Source organism: Homarus americanus, unplaced genomic scaffold (assembly GCF_018991925.1).
Source record: "Homarus americanus isolate GMGI-L3 unplaced genomic scaffold, GMGI_Hamer_2.0 scaffold51476, whole genome shotgun sequence".
In the NCBI taxonomy this organism is placed as follows: Eukaryota; Metazoa; Arthropoda; class Malacostraca; order Decapoda; family Nephropidae; genus Homarus; species Homarus americanus.
The window spans coordinates 1686328-1713212 of NW_024736148.1; the positions used below are offsets into that span (position 1 = coordinate 1686328).

The window sequence follows — 26885 nt, forward strand, 5'->3', positions numbered from 1 at the left end:
TACTCCTCAAAAACGTCGTCTCTATTACTGTAATATGAATAGAAAAATAACATTATTTGTCTAATCATTATATTTTAATGCTTAGGTATAAAATCATACAAAAATACGTAAAGTAAATTAATGTATATCAGTGTCTCTCTTGTGGTTTCTGTCACAACCACCTTCCTACTACACGCCTCCACCCAACCATAAGATGGACGTTTATGACAAAATTGGATTGATTTTACACTGAAACTCTCGTCTTGATAAATGACTTTTTTTCACACTCAGTTGGACGAGGAAATAATAACAGCTTTAAGAAGTGGAACTACATATCGTGTGGATGCCATACGTAGCGTCAGCCTCAGGGACACGCCTCCATAACATTGAAATATACTAAATGTGGTGCTTACAATTCCCGGAAAGTGATGGAGGTGCAGCCAGCCTAGTGATGACCGTCTGCATACTCCATCACATTAAGTTTTTCCTCTTAATTAAATCATTGAAACAAACAAGAACTTGGCTGTACACACAACATTTGGCATTATTTACGGTAAATAGTTAAGTTTACACATCTTCAAATAAATCTAATTAAAAAGTGCAATTATGTCCAAAGGAACGAGTGATTAAAATAAATAATTGTTGATGATTTTTTAGGATTCTGGCCAAATTTTCTTTCAGATTTGATCGTGAATTTTTTTTCTGTACCAGCAGCCTGTACGATTGTGCCCACAAGCCCATTCCTGTACCCCACAAGCAGAATTACTGGAGGCGTGTCACCCCCCCCCATACCCCCCCCCCCTTCACGACGTCACTGCCGTAAACACAATAGGTGATTAAGCAAACTGATGTACTACTGTACTGTTTCTTATTGGTATAGAAAACAGTGGGTGATCCGAGCTGGTGATTCAGTTGATGAGTCTTGCATCCTTCTAGTTAACTTAACCTTACCTAACCAGCCAAACCCGAAATACAACCTATATGAACCTAATCAACAGCTGAGCGGCCCTAACCACCCCAACACTCTTTCGGTGATGCTGCCCCCGGCTGGTATTAATAACACAACGTGAATACCCTAATGGCCTAAAGTGATTACATAGAAGTGCAATGTTACTGACTCATCGTGTGCGTCAGACGTATTCAATGATCTCTGGGCTCCGGGAAACCTGAGTCTGGAACAGCCGTCAAAACACGGACTCACGCTGAGTTGGTAAAATGAGACACCGTACGAAAACGAAGGTGACCTTTAGAAAGTCTGCCAAAAATAAGAGGTAATTCTGGACGAGAAAGGAACTGACTTGCTTTTATGTGTCATAACGCACGTACACATACTTTAGGATATAAATGAACTAAACAAGCTAGAGATCATCAGCGTCGCATACTTTGTGAAACGAAGAGCTGTTGAGTTTAATAATGAGTACTGTAGAGTGAATCAGTGTGAGAGCTTTAACCCAAGAGGATATTTTTTATTACTATATTCGTTGGGACTTAATGAGAGAGTGAAGGATAAAATATCTATATCCTGAAAAGAATTAGGTTTCCTGGCCGATAATAACAAGTAATTTTACCTTGGTCCAAACAGGGGTGGTTAAGATCTTGTCTTGGACGCAGTAAACACGTAGGTGCGGCTAATCACAAACAAGTACTCGCCGGGGGCAGCCACACGTGTGCTAGCGAGATGCGCAGCTGTGGCTCAGGAGGACGAAACCTCCCGCCCACCTCATTAGAAAATAACGAAGGCCTAGTAGCATGTGTCTAACCACCTCTGGCTTAAGTTCTCTGACACATAACAGGACATTGGCTATCACCTTATAACCTCTTGACAAGTGTGAACCTCACGCCGGACTGGACATTAAAACAAACATCTGGGAATTCCGGCAGTTGTGTGGGTAGATGAGTGACCTCCGGCATGATCCAAGAACCGGATTCCCTACGACCAATACGTTAGTTTACATTAATATTAGGTGGTGATGTGAGGAAGTATTTAACTGGCTCACCTAACATTGAACACAAACTACAATTTAAGTAGCATCGAAAGTAAATGGAGACTACCAGAGTTATATCATCAAATATACTGAAAAAAATACGCTCATTAATGATGAAATAACTTATGCAACGTAATAATGGAGGAATGCAAACCGGATTCAAGGTATACACTGGGAGGTGTGTGAGCGAACCATCAAATATGATGATGACGAAATGAAGCCCAAAATAGAACCTTAGGTGGCCAGAGTAAGACTAGTTGTGGTTAGTATGTGATGTAGTGGTAGTGATGTAGTGGTAGTGATGTAGTGGTAGTGATGTAGTGGTAGTGATGTAGTGGTAGTGATGTAGTGGTAGTGATGTAGAACAAAATAAATGCAACAGGATGCTGCGAGCCTGCCACTCCCTTAAACACTTTTCTTTATGCCATCCAGATACTCTCTTGATCATTAGTTATTCTATTAAATATGGTTTAGCTGCTACAATTTTGTTCATAGCTGCTAAAACTTTGACTTTTATCAGGTTTATAACTAATGTATTGGTTTAGACGCTATTGTCTGGAAAAGTCTGCTTCACACCTGGTATATATCTTGATATCTGCATTCTAAATGAAGGTGGTCAAGCCATGACTCTAATAAGAGATATCTTGCCATGATAACACCTAAACTTTAGACTGCATTCAGACGGTAACCTTTTATATCATTAAGAGTGTACCTGTAGTCTTCTAACAACACGGAACGACTCCCAATGCAAGTTACATTAGGTCACCTGGCAACATAAACAGTATCAGTAGACCCCGTGATTACCTCATGGGGAACTTCTATGACATCATTCCAAAGATGTTGACGGGGGTGAAACACATCAGAAGCGATATTAAGTACATTTAAACTAACGTCGTATTCAGAGTGACGGAGAACTTAGGTATCTGTGCTCAGTGATGTATGATGGAGAGGGAGGGCATTAGGCCACCCCCCCTCCCCCCTGCTTACAAAAATAGATTAGTGGATAGAAATAAAAAAAATCAAAATTTCAGAGTCTTGGCTTCCTTTCCAGAAATTTAAATACGCCACTGTCCTGTATGCTGCTGTCACTGAGAGAACCTTTGTTGTCTCGATCCTACACTTTATATCTTTTCATCATCAAATTAAGCTAGTGTAGCCTACAGTGTATAGGGTGCAGCAGGGACATGGCGCTCCACTCCTATACTGAATACACAAAGAGTTTAACAGTCAGGCTGCTATACGGAACTAAAAGCGGTAGACTGCAGCATCACCACCACACTATGGGCCCCTCTTTAACCCTTCAACTATTAATGAACACAGTAGACCTACACGAGAGAATGCAGTTTTATATGATGATGATAATAACTCTAGTACAACAGCCTATAGGCCCAGGTTGTACATAACTAAGGTACAAGACTTAGGAATAAATTTATAACTATCCCCTGTATATATCAAACATACATATAGGAATTAAACCTGAAATTAAATAAAACTGTTCAATATAGAGCACAAATGCATAAGTTTATTCACCACTTCTGAAAAACGATGAAAGAAAAAATAAATAATAAATAAGAATATGTTTCATCTAAAATAATTTGTAATATATATTGTCCTCCAGATATGTTTGTAGGTGCGTGTGTGTGTGTGTGTGTGTGTGTGTGTGTGTGTGTGTGTGTGTGTGTGTGTATAAGGAATATGACACTCACACACACACACACACACACACACACACACAAGTCCTGCTTCCTCTCCTCCCACACCCAACCCACCACGCACACTCCTTCCCATTTACCCCCCGACACTCCCACCTTACCGCCACTACCCATGCACACACCTGCAATCAACTGGGTGACCATGGCATTAAATCCGACGGCCCAGCTGCCCAATCCGGTTCAAGAGCTTTCGTTATATAGTCCAAGAATCACACGTATGTTGTTTGGCTGCTTCCTAGAAATATGTTCGGTGTTTTGCTGTAATTATGTTAACACCATAACAATAATGAAAAGGTTAATAATGATAATAATAATAATAATAATAATAATAATAATAATAATAATAATAATAATAATAAATATAATACTAATACGATCGTTGTTAAGCATTACTACAGGAAAAGTCTATCTGATTTGTTAAATGAAATATTATAAGAAAGCCAGCTACAAAATATTTACATTATGATTACATTACTAATTGTTCTGTTTAAGTTTAATTATGTGAAGTGGATCATGATATACAGAAATAATACAGAAAATTGGCCACATATTAATGAGAATACAGCAAGACTTGTGAACAATACGACAGGTGAGCGTTAAAACAAACACGAATATCCACAAATATTTACCAATGTTCTTAACCTACAAAGTGAATATCTGTTAAAAAAAAATACCCAAAATAGAATAAACTGTAAAAAAAAAAAAAAATCGCAAAAGGCCCATGAGGTGGTTGTGGTTTGAAGCCTAGTAGACCAGGAATAGAGACGAACTCGATAACCATCACTGGAGCGTCGACTTATGACCACAGACAAAGTGGGCCAAAAACCTGACTCTCACCCACTCACTAATGATACACACAGTCTGGTCAAAATATCCCTCTATCATTATATTCAGACACAAACATGTCCTCAGTCTCAGGTAAGAGTTAATGTAAACTTCTGTGACTATTTATTTTACTTTTCCAGTACAATAAACAGAGATTTTTATAATTTGTATTTTATTTTCTATTATAATTATATACTGGAGGAATTTTATGGTCACTGTAAGACTAATATTAATATTTAAGACACAAGGAATCAATTTGTATAGTTAGAATTGGTGTTTTATGATATTTTAAGCATAAAATTTTCGGAAGAGTTATGGGACGGTTCCGCAAGTTTGGGGAGGAAGGGGTAGGGGTAGATAGCGGTCCTGTGGTTGGCAGTGTGGACAGTGTGGGAATTGAGCCGGACCAAATTGACCATGGGAGCAAGTGGTATGGTCCTCCTCGCCTTGGCCTCCTTCACCCTACCCTCACCACAACTACCCTCAGAAATCACCTCTCTCCCTCCTCCTCCGCCAGCCATTTTGACTCTCGACCCTGACCTTGACCAAGTGTCACGAGAAGTAATCTGTAAGTTCTTTGTTTTCCTACTATGGTTCCGAGAGGTTCAGTGTTCAGTGTCCTCCATCCCCCTGGCAGGATTATATAAAAGAGTACAGGTGTGTACTATAGATGCAGCTGATCACAAGAGCGTCCGCCCTCTGCGTCCCTACCCAGCACTACCTTCACAACACTTGTAATGAACACTTAACAACACCACAACACTTGTAATGAGCACTTCACAACACCACAACACTTATATGAACACTTCACAACACCACAACACTTGTAATGAACACTTCTTTCACAACACGTATTAACATTTCCATCACAGCACTTGTTGTCAACACTTCACAACACTTGTAATGAACACTTCACAACACCACAACACTTGTAATGAGCACTTCACAACACCACAACACTTATATGAACACTTCACAACACCAAAACACTTATAATGAACACTTCTTTCACAACACTTATCAACATTTCCTACACAACACTTGTTATCAGCACTACCTTCACAACACTTGTAATGAACACTTCACAACACCACAACACTTATTATCAGGACTACAAATCAAAACACTTTTTATCAACACTTCTTTCACAACACTTATCAACATTTCCATCACAGCACTTGTTGTCAACACTTCACAACACTTGTTATCAGGACTATAATTCACAACAATTGTTATCAAGATGCACCTTCACCATAGCCTTCACCCATCACACCACGGCATCCTGTCTCACACATACTTAGTGGTGATGCCATTAAATCGTGTCAAAAACTCCTAACTAGTACAGTTACTTGGAGGATGGTCATCGTCCACCGTCTGACACTTGTTGCTGAGGCGTCTACTACCATACAGCGGAAGGGTTGTATTAATAAATTAGATTCACTGTTTCATGGTCAAGGATCCATTGTACTGTCTTGTCGGTTCTCCCTTGACCCTGACGACAAATTTTGGATTAAATGAAGGTGATCTAAGTCCTTTATCGTGTTACATGTTAGTGTTTCTGGGTCAACAAACTACAGTATATTGTATTCATCGCTGTAAGACAATACAATAAATTATACTGTATTAGACTTTATATAGAACAAAGTGTTATATACGCCAGAGGCTAAGGATATAAAATACAACTCAGTGATAAGATCGGGAAGTGAATCTGCCAGGAAAAGGGAAGCTCATTGTCCTGTCGTCCCCCATCCCAAGGTGTGTTCCTCTTACAAACACTTATTTCATCACTTGACTTTCTACCCACACTATCCTTTCCTCCTTTATAGTTAAGACTAGACAATTACTGAAGGTAGTCTATGGCCCAGTCCAAACCTCCAAGGAGAAAGGAGTCATAACTGTGACAAATAGCTGAAGAATATGTTGGCTATAAATCATATCAAGCTGGATAGACATTTTTTTTTCTCCGTTCGCGACGCAGGTGTCAAGTTACTGTGCAGAAAAGATCTTTACAAATGATAAGGACAAATTATAGATCAATCATTGGTGTGTGTGTTGTGTGTGTGTGTGTGTGTGTGTGTGTGTGTGTGTGTGTGTGTGTGTGTGTGTGTGTGTGTGTGTGTATGTGTGTATGTATGTATGTATGTATGTATGTATGTATGTGTGTGTGTGTGTGTGTGTGTGTATGTGTGTGTGTATGTATGTATGTGTATGTATGTGTGTGTGTGTGTGTGTGTGTGTGTGTGTGTGTGTGTGTGTGTGTGGGTGTGTGTAGAATAATCCCTTAGTAAAAAAAATATATATATATTTATTTCATCCATTTTTTTTTTGGTCTGTAAATTAAAACTTAACAAATATCCTTCTATATCAATGCCTTCTTTATAAAGGCTAAACGTTATGTAAAAAATTATACTTAGATCTAAACGACCTTAAATTTTACCTAATTCCAATTCTCTTCCTGTACACAACACAAATGGAACACCTTAACCCCTAACTGTAAAGTCATTTGTGATCAGAAGTCCAAGAAGAAACACCAAAGGCAAAGCTATAAAAAATAATCCTCTTTCTCACTCACTGTTCCTATAGCCTTCTAACATTACAGGAGTTCACACACTATCTTACACAAACTCCAAATATTTGTCTTATGATGTTATGTGACTCAGACAACACACAGAGTAAAGTTATACCTCCCAGAATATCCGTAAAATATCCGTAAAATTTGCATGGATGATAAAGATGATAAGAGTCATATAGATAAGACCTATTATACGGTAAATCTAACCTAACCTAACCTATTAATATTAACTTTTCATTTAGATTTTCATTTGATTACAATTATAGTCAATTTGAGAGGTAAAAAATATATTCTACCTGACAAAAAATTCTTGTAGTGTGAATGAATGAATGAACGAAATAATGAATGGATGAACGAATGAACGAATGAATGAAGAACATAACGCGGCGTGATTTTTTGAGAAAGGTGTTGTTGTTGGTGAATGATGGTAGCGAGTGTGAAGCAACAGGATCTTAGAATGCAGCTTATGAGGTTCCAAGAATGAATGAATAACAATGAATGAGAGGAAGTTAATGTGTTAGTGTGCTTTTACCTCCAAGTACCCTGCAGTAAACGGGGAAAAGGGTTAATAAGGTGAAAAAGAAACCTATTTAGTATGTACAGGTATGTATGTATGTATGTATGTACAGGTATGTATGTATGTATGTGCAGTATGTATGTATGTATGTACAGGTATGGTCACACACTGATGTTCTTCATTCATAACTCAAGGTGTATATTTCTTCCATACCTTTGTCATACAAGTCGACCATCTTTGTCTGCTTATCTTCAAGACTACCCATAAAAGGGATCGTCCAACCTGACATATTTTTTTCACATTTCTTTAGCAGCTCAGTGGGTCAAGGTCACCACCACCACCACCACCGCCACTACCACCGGACGCTAACCACCACCACACCCCTAGCAACCACCCACAAGTATGAGAGGAATGTGTTCATAACCATAATTTCACGTGTGGAGGGAATTTTTGACACACACACACACACACACACTTGGCTAAAACCAAATTTGCAGGGTAGGATCTTTATATAGATGGAAGGTTTGTTTAAGGTTTGTTCAGCACCATAAACCCTTTTATCGCCAGAAGGTACTAAATGGTTTGTTTTAGTGACACTCTTAAAACTAGACACACCAAGAGCTGGTCACTGGCTGCGTTAAGCGAGTCATATACAGGGTAAACGTTAAGCTGGGAAAAATATGCATAAATCAAGCTGACAGTATCTAATAAATAATAATAATAATAATAATAATAATAATAATAATAATAATAATAATAATAATAAAATAATAATAATAAATAATAATAATAATAATATAAAACGGTTAGTGTGGCAAGAAATGAGAGTGTACCTGAAGAGTAAGCGACCTTCCGTGTCTTTATGTCAGCAGTGGTTATGAGGTGCGGCTGTCAGTGTAGTGACCGGGCAGGCGACAGCTCGTGCCTGCAGGGGAGGTATTGCTGGGGTTATGTGATCCATTGTGTATGACAATCGGCTTCAGCCCAGTGACTCCAGTTGTTGTAATAGGACGGATGTGTTGAAAGACAAGCCATTGAGTCCTGTATTATGCTGTGAGTGAGAAAGAGCGATAAACCCAGTGACATTATCGTATTGCGTGGTAACAAATCTTACTACAGCTTTCAAACCCATTCACCTTCTGGTCGCCATTTCTTGCAGTAATACTCACAATACTTCTACTAATAATAATATCTTGCCCACCTGAAGATTAGGCACCCTAGCTTATTTCACATGATGATTAAACACACTAATTTAACCTAACCTAACTTAACCCGAGAACAAGGTTATTAACACCGATAAAACCTGTTCGTGTAATAATAAACTGATAAAACTGTATCTTATATATATTTTTTGTTTCAGATTATACCTTTGTATTTCACAGACTTAAGTTAGGGTTTATTATTGAAGGTGAATATTCTTTGGTCATAAGTCTCTCTCTCTACCAAAGGCACTAACCTATGAACTACTTCGCTACACACAGTTAAAACTCACCATTTAGCACGTGTGTGTGTGTAATAATAACAATACTATTACTAATACTACTACCACTACTACTACTACTACTAATAATAATAATAATAATAAACGGTTTATTAAGAGAGTTGCAGCCGGTGTCTGAAAATATACAAACTTACATGCGTGCGTGTGTGTGTGTGTGTGTGTGTGTGTGTGTGTGTGTGTGTGTGTGTGTGTTTGTATCAATCCGCTCTAATCTTCTTATCGAAATGTTTATAAAATTCCAAGCTTACATCTCTCTTTGCTCTCTGTAAGAATTCCCCATTTTTTGCTAAGTTTCCAAGACGACTGTTGAGAGAGAGAGAGAGAGAGAGAGAGAGAGAGAGAGAGAGAGAGAGAGAGAGAGACGCTGCATTCTTTAGCACTACCATGATTCACGCAACTCTGAGATAATCAATTTCCTTCTTGTCTAACATGTCTTTAACTATCTAAAAAAAAAAAATCCTTTTCATTTCTCTATATAAACAACAACAGGATGCTTCGAGGAGGATAGAAACATCTTGCCTGGATCTGATACCACAAAAAAAAAATACATCCGTTCAAAAATTCTACACAAGCGAAAAATCCAATAGTTTATAGAATCTCTGATGGAGTGAGTTATTTATATCGTTTGTCACTAAGATAAGAACATTGTCCCTACAGCGAGATACACCCAATCCAACAAACAATTCAAGTTAACTCATGTTTGTTTTTGTGTGTGTATGGCAGGTTTGTAAATGTACGGTATATAGGTTTGTTTGTAAGTGTATGTATTAATTGACAGGTAGCTCAAGATCCACAGTACACCATGGGAACAGCTCAACATTAAGGAAGATACGAGTGTCCTGCATACTAAGTGAGGGACGGTCACGTCAGCAACATACACTAGGGGGAAGAGTCGACGTGTGTGTGTGTGTGTGTGTGTGTGTGTGTGTGAACTGTACCGTACTGTGCCTTCTTTGAGACAACGGGATCTAATAGCACAACGACTCCACTTTTTTCTATTGGCTGACCTACGAATAAAGAGGAATGTGTCTTAAAACAACAGCATCAAACGACTCCCTGTTTTTGCCCGTCATATCTTGGATAAAGAGGCGGAGGATAACAAAGGAGAGCCGTAACAGTGTCATAAGATTCAGCAGCTATGACAAGACTGCTGATGTCCCAATGGTGAAGCAAGTCACACAAGGATTAAAAAAAAACTTTTCAATGGGAGAGGACTTTGCTCTTCCCAGACACTGGCTTGTAGGTGAGGGAACGATTCTATTATTAAAATCATTTGTATGCGTTTTTTTTATGTAAATTAAACCTGGGGAATCATTGTTTATGGAACAATAAAAAGCTAACAGTATTGTTTTTTCTTCTACAAAATGTCTCCTACAATGTGCTCTAAAATCATTGTTACTTTTCATCGTATTAGTAAAAATCTAATACGTGAAATGAGGTACAGTTATATAGTTTATATATAAAAGCTTGAATTATGAATTTATATTAAGTATTACAACTTCACCCATCAAACATGTATGAGCTGAAGCAGAACATGACAACTGATGTACAATGTATGAAACAAACTGTACTCATACACGGGTTGGAGAAGCAGCATTATCAACACTACAGAATCAGTTTTCAGTGCACAATATAGCCTAGAGCTGTACACTTCATCCCCCTCAGTTGCCTTGTTTCAGTAGGAAATAAACATACGTGCCCAAACTATGACTAGATCGAGGGTGGCCAAGATCTCGTCACCAGCTACATTAAATTTAACTTGAAAATAAACGGCGCAAGAAAAGTAAATCTTTAGTCAGGCCAGGAGAGCCCAACACTAGTCTGACATGCAGTCGAAAATGAAATGCTTCCTCCATGCCAAAATTTTACGGTCATGTCTTTTATATGTACAGTATTGTTAACCTCAACTTCCAAGGAGCATTGAGAGCACCGAGGTAACTATACACTCGTTGTCCCTTCACCCCGGGGTAAGACACAACCACAGAATTTAGCCTCCAAAGAGCTGACACAGAATACTGCCCATCTCGAACTATAATTTATCATCATGTCTGGCAAATAGCATGTGACCATACAGCATATAAATAAAACCTAAAATACCTGGTATTATTTAGTTCTTAAAATCAATCTTCTAAAATGCACACTAAACTCTCCAGTCTACAATACATTATATTCAAACGAAACTGAAAAGTGAGAAAAGTTCACGATCCTTTGAAAGTAGAAGCAAATCTTTCTGTATATAAAAAAATAAGGTGCAAGAAAATTCACAATGCTATATTTACATACTGTGACACAGGACGGGACGCTTACATTCCCGTTATCCGCCCACCATTGACCCTAGGTATAATTCTTGACTAAAATACCGCCATAAATTGTAAAGAAACGCTGCGGCCACAGAACTAAGGGGATGCAGGGATACAGTACAATACACAATGTAGTACCTAACTCCTACAAAAATGTCAATAACAGGTGTACGGTGAGTAGGCTGTACAAAAAGCAACACAACTGCCTGATAAATATAAAAAACTCATGTAATGTGTTCTTCTTATCAATAACTTAGCTACAAACTGTTAAGAAATGCTGTAGATTAAGGGATAACAGGTATAACTAAGGAACCAAACACCTGCGGCTCCAACATAACAACTGACTCATAAAAAATGGTATATTTAGTGCGATAACAGTCTTCACAGGGGGAGATCTGTCCACCGTAAGAACACAACCAGCTGATAAGAACATAGTTGTGTCAGACATGAGTAACAAAACCAAACCAGGTGGGCGGTGATAGAAAGTGGTGATAACTAATATGACGGGTTGAAAGTGTTCAATATGTGTGGCACCAGATGTTGTTGGACTGTCACTGTAACAACAATAAGATGAACACAAACATCAGGGAACTAATGATTAAACTAGATGCAAATGAAAAAAAAAAGGAAAACTGACAAAGCCGTGTATGAAGGAAGGGGAAATAGCCTCTTTTGTGTGCAGTTTGTGTTTACGTCAAACACCTAAGAAGAACTGTTGCTTTCCAGCCTCGTTTATGGTTTTCACATCCTTTCATAATTCACTCGGTGAACAAATCTAACCAAGAAAAAGCGAGAAAGAAAGGTTGAGGTAAGGCGAAGTGAGCGTCAGAGGTGAGCGACAGTGGGTGGCCAGCGACACCTTACCAGAACAATGAACACAACTTCTTTGGTAACTTCCCAGGGAATGGGGGAGGAGGAGAGGAGAAGACATAAGACGCTGTATTTCACAAGGGATGTGACTTACATGTTGAGGGCACGGTAAAGATTAGCATATGAGCAGTGCGTAAGGGTGCTCCTACAATGAGGTGCTGAGAGGTGACTGGGACATTACAGAATAAGGTAGAATGACACTTGAACCCGTCATGTCGCTGTAACTATCACCACCCTCATCCTATGATATTGCCTGAAGTCTGTAACCTCAGAATCTATCCACACCACTGAGTCAGTCAAGAGGAGTTGATGTACCGAACAATCCCTTTCTTGTTTAGTATCAAGCTCATGTGTCTGTGTATGAGGGTGACTTAGGGTCTTCAGTAACCTTGATTTATCTCTTCATATTTGCAAGGAACAACTTTTAATACGTTACCAAAGCTTACATCAAGTGGTCCGAGGAGCAGGCTATAGTTCTTCCATAAAACAACCCTTATCTTCAATGAACAATTTCCTTCAACTAGTCTCTAGGGCAGTGGAGTGATTTATACATTAAATCGTCCGTGAATAAGATCATCTACTTAAAATTCTTCATGTGCATCTTGAATTTAAATCACATTTATGTACGTGTAAAATTTAAAAAATATATCTAAGCACACATGAAATTAATTCGTCTCGTTTCACCATTACTTGTGAACGAGTTTCCTTCATTACCCATTGCTTAGTTAAATTCATCCAAGTGATTTCACGTGTATTGCTTAGACTTTATCCTCACAAATAAACAAAATAAATTCCTGTCATCCTCACAAGTGTTTGTCCTAGATACTAAAATTATGCTTAATTAAAGATATTCCTCTCTCACTTCACCATTATTTCTCATGACATTCTAGACAAGAGGATAATACACGTGATTAATATATTTCCAAAATAATAAATGAAATGGAAGTGTCAAAATCTGATTCGTAAGTTTAATAAAATTTGAGTTAAAATATCTCCACACGTCAAAGGTCTCCATACATGTTAGACCTTTGACGAAACTGAACTTCAGACATGGAGACCAAAGTAGGAGACGAGAGACCTGATCCAACCACACTACGACTGAGCTAGCATGTGGGTATAGTAATTGCTTATGGCGAATTATGTGCAACTTAAAAAACAAACGTAATATTTTAGTTTGACGGAACTTAAACTAAGAGTACAATGGGAAATGTCTATATGTAAAACAACAGTATGTGTGTGTGTGTGTGTGTGTGTGTGTGCGTGTGTGTGCTTGTGTTGTTCAATAATACTATACCACTAGGAAGACTCAGTGACCATCAAACGCGTGACACAACCATTGTACTGCGGTTTATTGACCATAATATGATGTGAATAAATGTCATAAGAACGAGTGAGGGAGTCTGAGTGAGGGAGTCTGAGTGGCAGGTGTGTGGGTGTTTTACGTAAAGCTGTATACACCGGGTGACTCTGATACAAAGATCTCCCCCTCCTCTGTCCTAGCCTGCGGTCACTGTCTGTCATCCATGAAGTAAGAAAGGTTTATATTTATCATCTCAAGTTATAGTAACTCTACCCCCACATCAGTTCTAAGCCTCGTTATGTTGTTTATTTTACACACAGGTATTCAGGAAGGTGGTGTAACTTAATTATTCTGACTTAACCTGTTTAGTTCATGAATAAAATCAGATTTTTCTTACTAAATGAAACTTGGTGGTTACAAATCTGCCCCGTGTTTTGCTGTATCATATTTAGTTTTCAATGCATTGTTTATACAGTATATACAGTACCTAGATATCTGAACCGTAAAGCTGAGTGAATTGGTGAAGAATCTTAAGCTCTTGAGGCAAAAGATGGGAGGTTCAAGAATACAGCAGTGGAAATCTCCTGCACGTTTCTCGCTTCAGAAATCACAAGGAAAGTCTCATTGAGTTCTTCAGTATACTCGTCTAAAACTACTCAGACTCTGCTTATGTAATTTACACACATACAATACGGTAATTATTATGTAAGGCAATTATCTCAAATTTCCTATAACAAAAACTAGATGTGATAGAGTAAAAAAAAAATTAGAGACATACTCATCTTACTTAAATTCCTAACTTCAAGATGATGTCCGATAGTTAAATTCTATACTGTAAGTAACAATTTGATACTGATATGTAAGTCCCAAGAGATTCAATATCAATGATTATAAACGGAAATTTAAATTAATAGTGTAAGTAAGGATGACTTATGAACTTACACGATCATACATCCACAGACATATACCATCCAAGCTATATAACTCATTAATGGGCCAACGCGACTCTCTTACTAACCAACAACTAATCAAATGTTACGAACTGTAAAGGTTTCTATGGAAGCCAAAAGTGGGCGGAGCTTAGTCGGTAGGTTAATTTGTTTTTAATTGAAAAAAAAGAATAAAAGAAAAGAAAGACAAACAGAAAGTTTTCGAACATAAGACTTTACTCCTTGCAGTATATTATATGGCCATCATTCAGAGGACTGTCAATCAGGAAATTATACAAAATTAAATACATTTCACAGCAGAAAATCCAAAACATATAAACAATTTTGTCAAATTTTATTGCACTTTTTTATTTAGATAAAATTACAAGATTTCTTTTTAATTTTCGAACATTAAAATCACGTATATTTTTTCAAGAAAATTTATTTCTCTTTCCATAACTATGCAATAATATTTTTATACACCATAATATCAATGCAACGCTCTTTATCAACTACCACCAAGGATACTATACTCTTGGAGGAAGGCTCACTAAATGGTCAATTTTTTATCCCCCCACGACGGTGGCACCGCCCAGCGGCTGCCTTACCTGATATTGCGTGATAGCATCAGATTATTCAATAAACACAATCTACAGTATATATGGTCTGTAGGTTATTGACAACCAAATTTAGATATCTAGAAATAATTTCTCAAAGCAACACATTAATTATTTTGTAGAAAAAGATCATATTTACTTACTTAAGAGAATATACTCCCTTCTGTTCTTCAGTAAGAGCAGTGGTGGTAGCTACAGCTTTACACCAGAAAGAAAGCAAGAGAAAGTTGTAGTGGGCATAATGAACATTTTCCAGTGGAAACCTGTAAGACACGTTACCCAAATTAGATATGAGAATATGAGGTATTCTCTGGGGTACAGTGGCCCTGGGGTGGTGAGGTGAGGTGCAGTCAGAGGTCACAGTGATTCTAGGGAAAAGATGGGGTGTTGTTATCCGGGGTCAACAAAGCTAAGGGGAGGAGACTGCTGGCCCTGGGGAGGAGTTGGGGAGTGGTAGGGAGGTGTTGGGGAGTGGTGGGGAGGAGTGTGAGGGGGGAGGGGGGGAGGGGTCACAGTGGCCCAGGGGATGAGCGGCGCCCTCATGACCTTGGAATCACCACCAACAACATGTGAAATCGCGTGATGTATGCAGACCAAAAACAATGCCCTGCACAGCTGACACCTGATCCAGACACTACAGCCGCTTACACCCCCCCCCACCTCCACATTCTGGCTCTCAGGTGCTACTATCTCTCTCTCTCTTTCTCTCTCCTCGCTTTCTTCGTCCGTCTTTGTTGTGTTACCTAACTCGTTCTCTCGCTCTCTTTCTCTGCCTGACTGTCCTCTTTTCTTCAGTCTTTCTTGTGTTACCTAACCTGTTCTTTCTCACTCTCTCTCTCTCTCTCTCCTTCTTCCTTAATGTCCCCATTTCCTCGTTTCTTGTGTTACCTAACTGGTTTTATCTTTAGTACTTATTCTCTCTCCATTCTTTACTCTTCTTTTTTTTACCTCACCTTCTCTACCCATTATGTTTCTCTCACACTGTCTCTCCATTCTTTAATCACCACTTTCTGCATTTTTTGGGGCTTAATGTTTTCTATTGACAGTGCTCTCTCTCTCTCTCTCTCTCTCTCTCTCTCTCTCTCTCTCTCTCTCTCTCTACTCTTTCTCTCTCCATTTTTCGTCTATCTTTTGTTGCCTAACCTAACCTAACCTAACCTATCCAGTCCATAGTATTCTCTCGTCCCTTTCCTTGCATTACCTAATCCATTTCATCAACAACAACAATAACCTTTCCCTCTTCCTTCCTTAATCTCTCATCTCTTCATCTCCCTTGTGTTACCCAATCCGTTTTACTACTGTACTTACTCTATATCTCACTCTTTCCTAACTGACTCTCATATTTCCTCACCTTTCTCGTGTAACATAACCTAACCTTACCTAACCTAACCCAGCTAAACCTACGCAACCCTAACCTAACCATAAAGATTCTTCACCCTCTTCATTTAGCCTTTACCATCGGTCAATGGGTCAGTTTCTCGAATCCATCTCCGCCTCCTGGACTAAACTTCACCTCAACAACTTTTCAAAAGACTTTACTACGTATTTTCTTCCCTCAAAATAGGAGGACTTTAACCTTAGATTTTCACAACAGTTTTCGAAGAGTTTACGTCTCAGGTGTGCATCATGGACTGGACGCAGGAGGAGAGCAATTTGGGACCAAAATATGTAGCAAAAGGTAGGCGGAAAATAAAGAATAAAAAAATAATGAAACGAGGAAGTGAAAAAAAATGTGAAGAAGAGAGGAACAGTCTGCCCAGGTGGTGCAAACCCGATAAGACAACAGGAAGCGAAAGATATGAACATTTATAATTCCGTGGTAGATGGCAGGGGGTACAGGGAAGCCTAAGGAGAAGGGATAGAATAGCAGTGTGTGTAAATGAGCGGAAGAACGTGCTGTTGATGGCTGTTGATGACTTAAACGAAGCAACAGGGAATTTGAAGCCTTGTTGTGAAAGGGAAGTACCATAGCGGAAAACATCTATTACAGCAGTGAGAACATGAGTACGTACTTGTTCTTGTTTCCCGCCACTCTGAACTTAGCGGGAGAAGTCTTGAAATATTTACTGATAATGACATCTTGGGAATATTAACATCGGCTTGTTATCACTTGCAATGACTCGTGATGATGAACTTACAATCATGCATGACCTAGATAACTCCCTAAGCATATTATACACACGATGATTCTACGAGCTGGAAGAGAACCAAGTGCAAGGACTGGCTCTGAGAAAAGGAGGGAGACTGGCACATAATAACAGTCAAGAAGATATCTGCTTACGCAAGTGGCACTACTTCAAAAAATGCGTCAGTCTTAGGGGGAAAAAAAAGGCGTCGCGTTTTTCTCTTGCCTTTCTCTTTCGTCCTTTTTGGGTCATGAGAGCTGGAAGGAACGTTGTGTAGCTCAGTGGTTCTCTCGTGTTTGTTCCACTATACTGTACAACACACACACACACACACACACACACACACGCACACGAATCAATATATATCATCGGTATCACTGAACACTGAGTACCAGATACTATCACAAAAAGTAACCATCAAAAACGAATGTACAACACAATCATTCTAAGGCCAATAATGCCAAAATACCTGAAATATGCCCCTATGCCATCCTTTCAAAGTAACCTGTCCACTTGAAATCACAGTTAATGCAGGAAAATACAAATGTCAGGTAGCGAGTATTACTATTCTTAAGGTCACTTGTTTTAATGGCTCCAGCAACTGATAATTATGTGCAAACTATAATCCTTTCCAAGCTAACCTGGCCCGTAAGCCCCGCCCCTCGTCTATAGCTACAAATAGTTGATTGGGTCCCCTGAGATGTTCTCTCGAATTCCCCCACCCCCTCGACTGCACGTATGTAAGAGGGTATTTATTTCGACCTTTTATGGTAAATATTTAAATTTTTCTAACATCCTCTCTGAAGTGCTAATGCCTTGAAATGATTTGCATTTTGATAGTTGAGGTATTTTAAAAAATCAGCTATTAGTATAGAAGAGAGGCGTGGCTTATGGGCTAGGTAAGCGTGGAAATACTATAGTAGTGGTGGTGATGGGTAGTGTGGTGGTGATGGGTAGTGGTAGTGATGGGTAGTGGTGGTGATGGATAGTGGTAGTGATGGATAGTGGTAGTGATGGATAGTGGTAGTGATGGATAGTGGTAGTGATGGTGTAGTGGTAGTGATGGATAGTGATAGTGATGGATAGTGATAGTGATGGATAGTGATAGTGATGGTGTAGTGGTAGTGATGGATAGCGGTAGTGATGGTATAGTGGTAGTGATGGTATAGTGGTAGTGATGGTATAGCAGTAGTGATCGATAGTGATAGTGATGGATAGTGGTAGTGATGGATAGTGGCAGTGATGGTAGTGGTGGTGATGGATAGTGATAGTGATGGATAGTGTAGTGATGGTATAGTGGTAGTGATGGTATATGGTAGTGATGGATAAAGATAGTGATGGATAGTGGTAGTGATGGGGTAGTGGTAGGATGGGTAGTGGCAGGGATGGATAGTGATATGATGGATAGTGGTAGTGATGGTATAGTGGTAGTGATGGATAGTGATAGTGATAGGTAGTGATGGGTAGTGGTAGGATAGTGATGGATAGTGGTAGTGATGGGTAGTGGTAGTGATAGTGATGGATAGTGGTAGTGATGGGTAGTGGTAGTGATGGGTAGTGGTAGTGATAGTGATGGATAGTGGTAGTGATGGGTAGTGGTAGTGATAGTGATGGATAGTGGTAGTGATAGTGATGGATAGTGGTAGTGATGGGTAGTAGTAGAGATGGTGGGCAGAAATAGGTAAAGGTGTTGTTAGTAAGCATGAGATAGTAGTAATAGTAGTAGTAGTAGTAGTAGACAGTGTTGAGGGAGGGCCGGCACGAGACCTGAGTGTCACACGTGCTGTACACACAAGTCACGAGTGTACTGTATAAGGTCATGCTCAAGGTGCCCCAACCTGGAGGTCAAAAGCACAAACAACACAATGGCCGAATCCGGTAGAGAGTGCAAGCTTTCGTCCAGTTACAGAGTCGAGCTGCTGTCTTCCCTTACCCCAGTTCTTGTAACACTTGTAGTTCATCTCTTACAAATAAACCACCTCAAAGTCATCTACCGATAAGTTCAATCAGCCTTTTCATCACAGACAGCGTAAAGAAATCGTGTTCGTGTGATTTACTAACATGAGGTGGTGGGGGATATATATACGGGACGAGTTAACAGTCCGCTTTATGACAATTCAGGAAAAAAAATGAAGATAAAACATTCTTCCCATGGTGATTGTTTTTCTTTCCCTTGGGTGTCTTTAACAATGGCCTCCTCGCTGTCTGGCTGAACCACTTAGTATAGGACACATACATTTACATTAGAGGCTAAAATAACTGTTTGGGGGGGCTAAGGGGAGGACACGTCACATAACGGTTGAGTTATCAGAGCACACATCACGAGAGTGGGAGAGATGAGGAGAGGGGAGGGGAGAGAGGGCTGGTGGGTGAGTGCCACAGCGTCACGTGAAACGGGGATCACGGGTTCAGGGGTGAGTGTTACCCATGGATGGCCACCCCACAATGCCCAGTGGTACCCCTGTGGCTGTGCTGTATCTCACACCAAGACTACCCTCTCACTTTTCTATTGTTATGTTCCCACAACTTTCAGCTGTATTAAATCGGGGTCCGGATTTTAACTATTAAATCTCATTCCGGTTTTTAGGTGCATTAGATCTAGGTCTTAATTTGAACTCGTCCATAATCGGTGAAGGTAAGCATCGTTTGGGGTTTTGGTGGTAGAGCGGCAACTCGTTAATCTCTCATCACTGTCAGGAATTGGACAATAAAAGTCATAACAAAGTAACAAAGACCAGACCAGCCACCCGAGCGGCTAGTGGGGAAATGATTAGTTAACAGTTAAGGTTGCCGCCCGTCCGTAAGAAAACATTGCCATTCGCAGGGGTGACTCGTCAAGATGGACTGGGTACTACTCGGCGCTCATTGGGCCACTCCCTGGCGATGGTTGCATCCAACAGTAAGCTGATAACAGCTCAATACAAACACACATACACACACACACACACATAGAGTCAGAGTATAGTTATAATTATGCTCTAAAATTACTCAAACGATTATATTTACTGTACCATTATTTACCTAATGGCCGTCACTAACGGTGGCCAGTGGCCTGTGTAGGATCCCTCCATTGTTCTTGATAATTTTGTCAAGGGCTATTTTGAACCCCAGTACTGTTTTTGATTCCACAGTTTGGGCTGGTAGACCGTTCCATATACTAAGGTTAAAAACATAAAACCGTGAAGAAAAATTTTAACAAATAACACTCACCAGCAGCTGTCCCCAGGCACCGTCAAACAGCTTCAGGATGCCACTAAACACAAAATCTGTCAAAAAAATACAAATATTCTGTAAATTTTATACAGTAACTACTTCCACAATATATATCACACTGTCATACACCTAAAAACTCATCCAAATAGACAACATACAAACTAAAAAATACAAATAAATAAGAATTATACAAAATTAATGAAAGCAAGTCGGGTGAATGGTTACAGTAGATTGAGTGGATATTAAAGCAAGCTATTAGTGTTCCTCTCCACATCTGATGCTCATGGATACGTTGTGTGTGAAATTTTGCTGTGAAAAACTTCATAAAGACAGCGAGGAGTTAACAATTTTGCTGTGATATTATGTTCGATGAAGTTACAAAATCGTGTTTCATCTACACTGTAAATCCCACGTTCACACACAAATAACAACGCCTCTCGCGGTTCTTGGGATGTGTCTGAAAACATGGTAATTCGCCATTGATTATCGTATATATTGGCCTGTAAATCAACCTCATATTGGGTATTGATACTTAGGCAAAAGAATCTAAAAAAAATACAGATTACTGATAAATCGTAAGAAAACAACATTAATACCCAAAATTAGGGATCATGTCTCATACCGAATGAAAGTGAAAGTGGGGGTCCAAATTACAGCTCACCGATTGCTATATAACATTTCAATAACACCAAATCGTCCTCATATTATCATCGCTTCAGGTGAAAATTCCATAGTGAGTGTGTATCGAGCTTTGTCGTTTCGTTCATCACCCATCCTTTCTTAAGTACCACGACAGCCTTACTAAATGAGAAAAATGCTATGTTGGTGCAGTGAAAAATCATACAATCGATCTAGGTCAGAAAAATTGTATCATATGCCGCTAATCACACATTTAAAGGTATAGTGAGTGTTAGATGAATCCCTGACCATTGAACCATTTAGGTCATAGAGATTTAAGACATTTTTTTTATACTGAACTTCAATGTGGTGGTAGATCTTTATACACCTTAGTTTTGACCTCTATAAGGGTCAACCATGAGCAATAATAGTTATCTCATTGTCTCTAATCAAAAGTCAATTATATGATAGGAACAGGTTTATAAAATGATGAGAAAACAAATATACTGATGGATTACCGGGAACACGACATAACAACCAACGCTTTCACCGCTAATATTAATCAAGATTTTTTCATTGTATTAAAAAAACTCGCATTCACAAAAATTATTAACTTCAGATTCCCCTGTCAAAATAAAGCTTCCGTCGGATATGAGGTACTAGTTTTGGCATAAATAATAATAATAATAATAATAATAATAATAATAATAATAATAATAATAATAACAAAGATACTGCATATACAAACACGTCGGTTCAGGGTCTAATCCTCTAAAACATAAGGCTCGTGTTTTATAGTAGTTCCCCTCTTCCCTTAGCAATGTGAGCCACGTGACCACCATTACCCTGCCTCAAGTGGCCACGCTCAGGACGTGGTGTGTATGTTGTGGTACAGAGAGAGAGAGAGAGAACCACTTTCTCTTCTTTCACGAGTCCCAGGACCTGCCAGGTGTAATCTAGTATAAGCTGGATCTCACTTAACCTAGATCCACCAAAATAAACCGTTCGTATACAGTAAAGTTTACAGAGTCTACATAGTTGTAATTCTTTTAGGCTCGTGTTGCAGCGTGTGTATATGTGTGTTTGGGTGTGCAAACGTGTGTGTGTGATGTGCATGTGTTTTGATGTGAATATAAATGATTGAGTGGTTAAGTACGTATGTGTGTCCGTGCACGCAACAAGTACCGTCGACCTTGTGTGTGGATGTTCACTATCCCATAACTACACCATTGTTTGTTTACTGCAATGCATTGTGGCGGGAACCCGTGGTCGATTCAGCCATCTTTGTTTAATCACATTTGATTTACATGAGCTGCCTGACCTAGCTGCAGTTAATTGCCGCTAAAATGTTAGGAGTAAACGCCTGTGAGTCGAAATGTGTTTCAACGACAAGGCGAACGCCGCCTTTATCTATCAGCTGCCAGCCGATGATAAGAAACTATGTAAAACTCTACAGACCGAATCTAAATGGACCAGCGTTTCCAGCTTCCATTTTTCAGGTGGGCAGAATACGTGTCTAAATCCAGCGAAAGTTGCGTTGTTAGCTGAATGGCCTTTGGTGGTCGATGAATTCAACAAGAAAACACAACTTCAATCCTCTGACTTTGAAACCACAAAGACAACGAGGCGAAGAGGAATCCTGAAGCCATTGACTTTCAACGGCCGCTTCAGGCGTGTACATCTAAATAATGTGCAAATAGCAATTAGTCACTGGATCTTCTTTGTTTGATGACAGAAACAGATGATATGTTGTAGTGTTATGTGCTGATTAAAAAAACACAGCTTATGTGTGTCTTTGAGAAACGCTATACTGCCTGTGCCTTTTAAGTAAAAGATTTTAATGCAGGATGAATCTAGGAGCTTATCTATTCCCGTGTAACCCGAGGCACCAGTCTTAAGTTTATGAATAACAAAGAGAGCGTGGATTACTTGGGGGCAGTGTGGATACAGCTGACTAAATAGTAAGAAATAATAATACTTATACATTCCTGCCGAATAAAGAACTGCAATTTTGCTCCATCTCTCCTCTTCAGTCTTTAGTTAACATTATTCCCTCTTTTGTTTGTTTGAGTCTCATTCGGTCCAAAACACATGTCCTTCTATAATGTCTTACATATAATCTAATGGGATACAACCACAGGGAAGCCTTAAGATGTGATCCTAATAGTTTACCTCCAATAATTTCTTGCAAGTGAACCACAAGGCGATTCTGATTGTATTTTTTATCTAATTCTTATACCCTTATCTTCACCGCTAAAACACAGTATTTTAACAGGTACAAGTATCATCATGCTTATTAATCAAAACATCGACTCATTGTCATAACCTCAACAACACTTGAAAGCATTAAAACTCTTGCATTAACTACAAACAAATTTCCCATCGCAAACCACACCGCTTCCTCATAAATCATCTATATGGCATTCAAAAGGCCTTGTCACCAGGTAGTCGATTTTTCCCGAACTGTTCACAGCAGCATCTGATCACCTCGTTGAGACTAGTGACTCTTTCGCAATGGCTCTTTGGTATATGTAAATGTCATTGGCAGAGTATGGCATTAAGATTACCTTGTCACCCTCTACCCTCCTTAGATATTTCTGTCTTATCTGAACGCTTCATCCCTATTGTCACCGACGGCTCTACTTCTTCAACTTTCCCAATCATATAAATGGTCTTCCACACGAAGCTATTCTTACCTCCTCCTCTCTTTGTACTTCGTTGGTGATTCTTCCTTTACTTTATGACACTGTTAGAAAATCCTATAAACACACCTCCACACAAACGTATAACCAAAAGCAAACAAGATCATGTTAATAAGAAAAATGGAAATTTATTTGTTTATGTTTAGCACCTGTCGACATGCTTATGTAAACACAAACACACGAGTACAGTACATACCTAATTAACAAATAAACAATGCCCATGCACAGCTTACTGACACCTAACGACAACCTAACTACAACAACCACGGAAAGGGGAGGTAAGTCTAATATGATTATAGTAGTAGTAGTAATAATAATAATAATAATAATGATAATAGCAACTCATGCATCTACCACAGTAAGAACAGATATATCAATATGTTCTTAAACTCACATACATGTACTTGTACTAACAATAAAATCTTATCGATGTCGAAGAAAATATACGCACACAAACTATAAAATAATGCAGAGAGAGAAAATCGTAGTCGTGTGTTCATTTTTGACGCAGATCCCGGCTGAGCGCGCGCGCCCATGAGCTGACAATAGACCACTTAGCCAATAAGTCCCTCACCTCCAGGTACGACGGCACAAAAATTGATGAAATTTGTGATTGCAAAGGTCAAAAAATATTCTTTTTTTCCCCGAGAAATGTATATCTCGATCGATAACCTCTGACAAGTAAACAATCAGGCACATGAGGAAACCCCCACTGCATTCGACATCTTTGCTCAATAATACAAATGAAAACAATGGAAGAGATTTGATATATTGGCAAATGCGCCTCTGTTCTGATGAAGATAATAAGAATCTGGGAGACACATTAAGTGCAATTCTGTTTGTCTTTATGTGCATAAATAAGTGAGTGCGTCTCACTGTATATGTTTACGGGTGTCTCGTTGTCTCCCGTACTACGATAACACATCGTTATAGGTATTCTCGGTAAACGTACTGAACATAGATACTTCATGTCTTTACTATAACCAGGCGAGTCAGTTTTGAAAAGTATTAGCTTTATATCTTTACTATGAACGAACTAGAAACCTTCTCTAAAAGATAAATATAAAGAAGTTTTGATTATAAACTAAAAAGGAAGAATTAAAATGCGTGTAGTGGCGAAGTGCTGACAACCGAGAGTATGTAGTTACACAGCGTCTGTAAATACTGTGCCTGGGATTCACTATTGCTTGTTAGCCAACGTCGTATCAGATATATATATATATATATGCAGATTATATTACGGTCCCGATTACTAAGAGCTGTTGAGATAAAGTAAGACAATGAACACTCGTAATTGTTATGTGTAATGAAATTTATGATACCAATAACACCCTGCAGTCAATAACACCTCAGGTGGGAGCCTTTCTTTCTGCAGGATTCTTTTTCATAGTAAATAATATAACGTTTCCCTTATTACAAGACGTGTTAGTCTGTAGAAATTTGTTATTAATATTGCTGTTAATGCTTATTCTAGGTTTGTTTCCTACCTGGTGTAATTCAAAAGGCGAACACGACAAAAAAATGCAAAAAAATATATAATTCCTCGACAAACGGAGGTGAATTATTGAATGAGTTATGAGAATATCAAATTCGAAATAAGGCTTCCTGACATAAATTAATACAACATAGAGAATAATCTGGGGTTTACGTTCGAGAAGGGAAGTGATGTACAAACAGAGGTCCCATTAACCTTTAACAATCATTTTATTGGCAGGTGTCGCATCTCCTCAGCCGTGAACAATGGAAGTTGTGAAAACCAGTAATGGTAACCACCATCACCTTGCGCATCACGCCCTCTGGGTCTTACGGAACCTTGACCGAATCCAGATAAAACTTTCTCAACAATAAGTAGATTGAGAAGATACAAATGTTGCAATTATCAAATCCCGGGGGGACAGCGAAGCAGAATGTAGTCTGCCGCCAAAAGCTTTGATGAGAAGACGGAAACCCTTCGCCTCCCTGCTCTCATCACGCCCACCAACACCTGCCACCCACAATTATTACGCTGATCGGTTCATCTGTTATATGGAAATTATTCGAGCTGTGTTCAACATTGACACTTAATGGAGTCATTCCGATAAATTACGACAATCAACAAGGCATCAGATCGGAAAAGAATCTTGTGTACAACATCAGCAAGAGATGGAAAGTGAAAATGGCTTCGTCTGTCCTTGCGGAATTTCTTGTGGAGTGATAACTATTACTTGTGTTATATGATCATTAAATTATATTTTTCCTCTATAAGTGATTAAACATAGAGGAATTATCATGCTTTTGTCCACAATAACATGACAGTACCAATGGAACTTCTTTAACGAAACAATAACAGCGGTGACTATGTGGGAAGTGAATCTCGTGCGTGTGTGCGAAGAAAAGTTTGTGACCAGTGAACAGTATCTGATGTTAATGTGATACAAAAGTTTAAATAACATGTTAATGTATAACAAACTTAAAATATGATGGAAACTAAACTTCAACGGTGAAAGTTTGTTGACGATGAAAAGAACTGATTGCTGTGAAAGTGCAGAACGTAACACGAATTTTAATATGTGATTGAAATTAATAAATATAATGAGTTTTATTTGTGTGTTTGTGTTTTACAATGAAACACTTTACAATGAGAAGTTACATTGATGAACGATTAGTGTAGTAAAGCCACAGTGATGAAACTTCTTGTTAATTTATGTACAATGTTCTTAAAAGAAATCATTAAAAGAACATAGTGTTGCGTGGTTGGTAGATACGAATAAATACTCTACTTAGTGCTTTGGTAGATACGAATGAATACTCTACTCAGTGCTTTGGTAGATACGAATGAATACTCTACTCAGTGGTTGGTAGATACGAATGAATACTCTACTCAGTGGTTGGTAGATACGAATGAATACTCTACTCAGTGGTTGGTAGATACGAATGAATACTCTACTCAGTGCTTTGGTAGATACGAATGAATACTCTACTCAGTGGTTGGTAGATACGAATGAATACTCTACTCAGTGCTTTGGTAGATACGAATGAATACTCTACTCAGTGCTTTGGTAGATACGAATGAATACTCTACTCAGTGGTTGGTAGATACGAATGAATACTCTACTCAGTGCTTTGGTAGGTAGATACGA

General features: G+C 38.8%; 1 long non-coding RNA gene across 1 annotated transcript in view; it reads right to left on the reverse strand.

The window, feature by feature from the left end:
* The window catches only part of LOC121872031, a 69878-nt gene that overhangs the window by 35620 nt on the left and 7373 nt on the right, over positions 1-26885 (reverse strand). The window contains exon 2 of the long non-coding RNA XR_006090007.1: positions 20444-20499. This is a non-coding gene — a long non-coding RNA (uncharacterized LOC121872031). The remainder of the gene's footprint in view (positions 1-20443; positions 20500-26885) is intronic.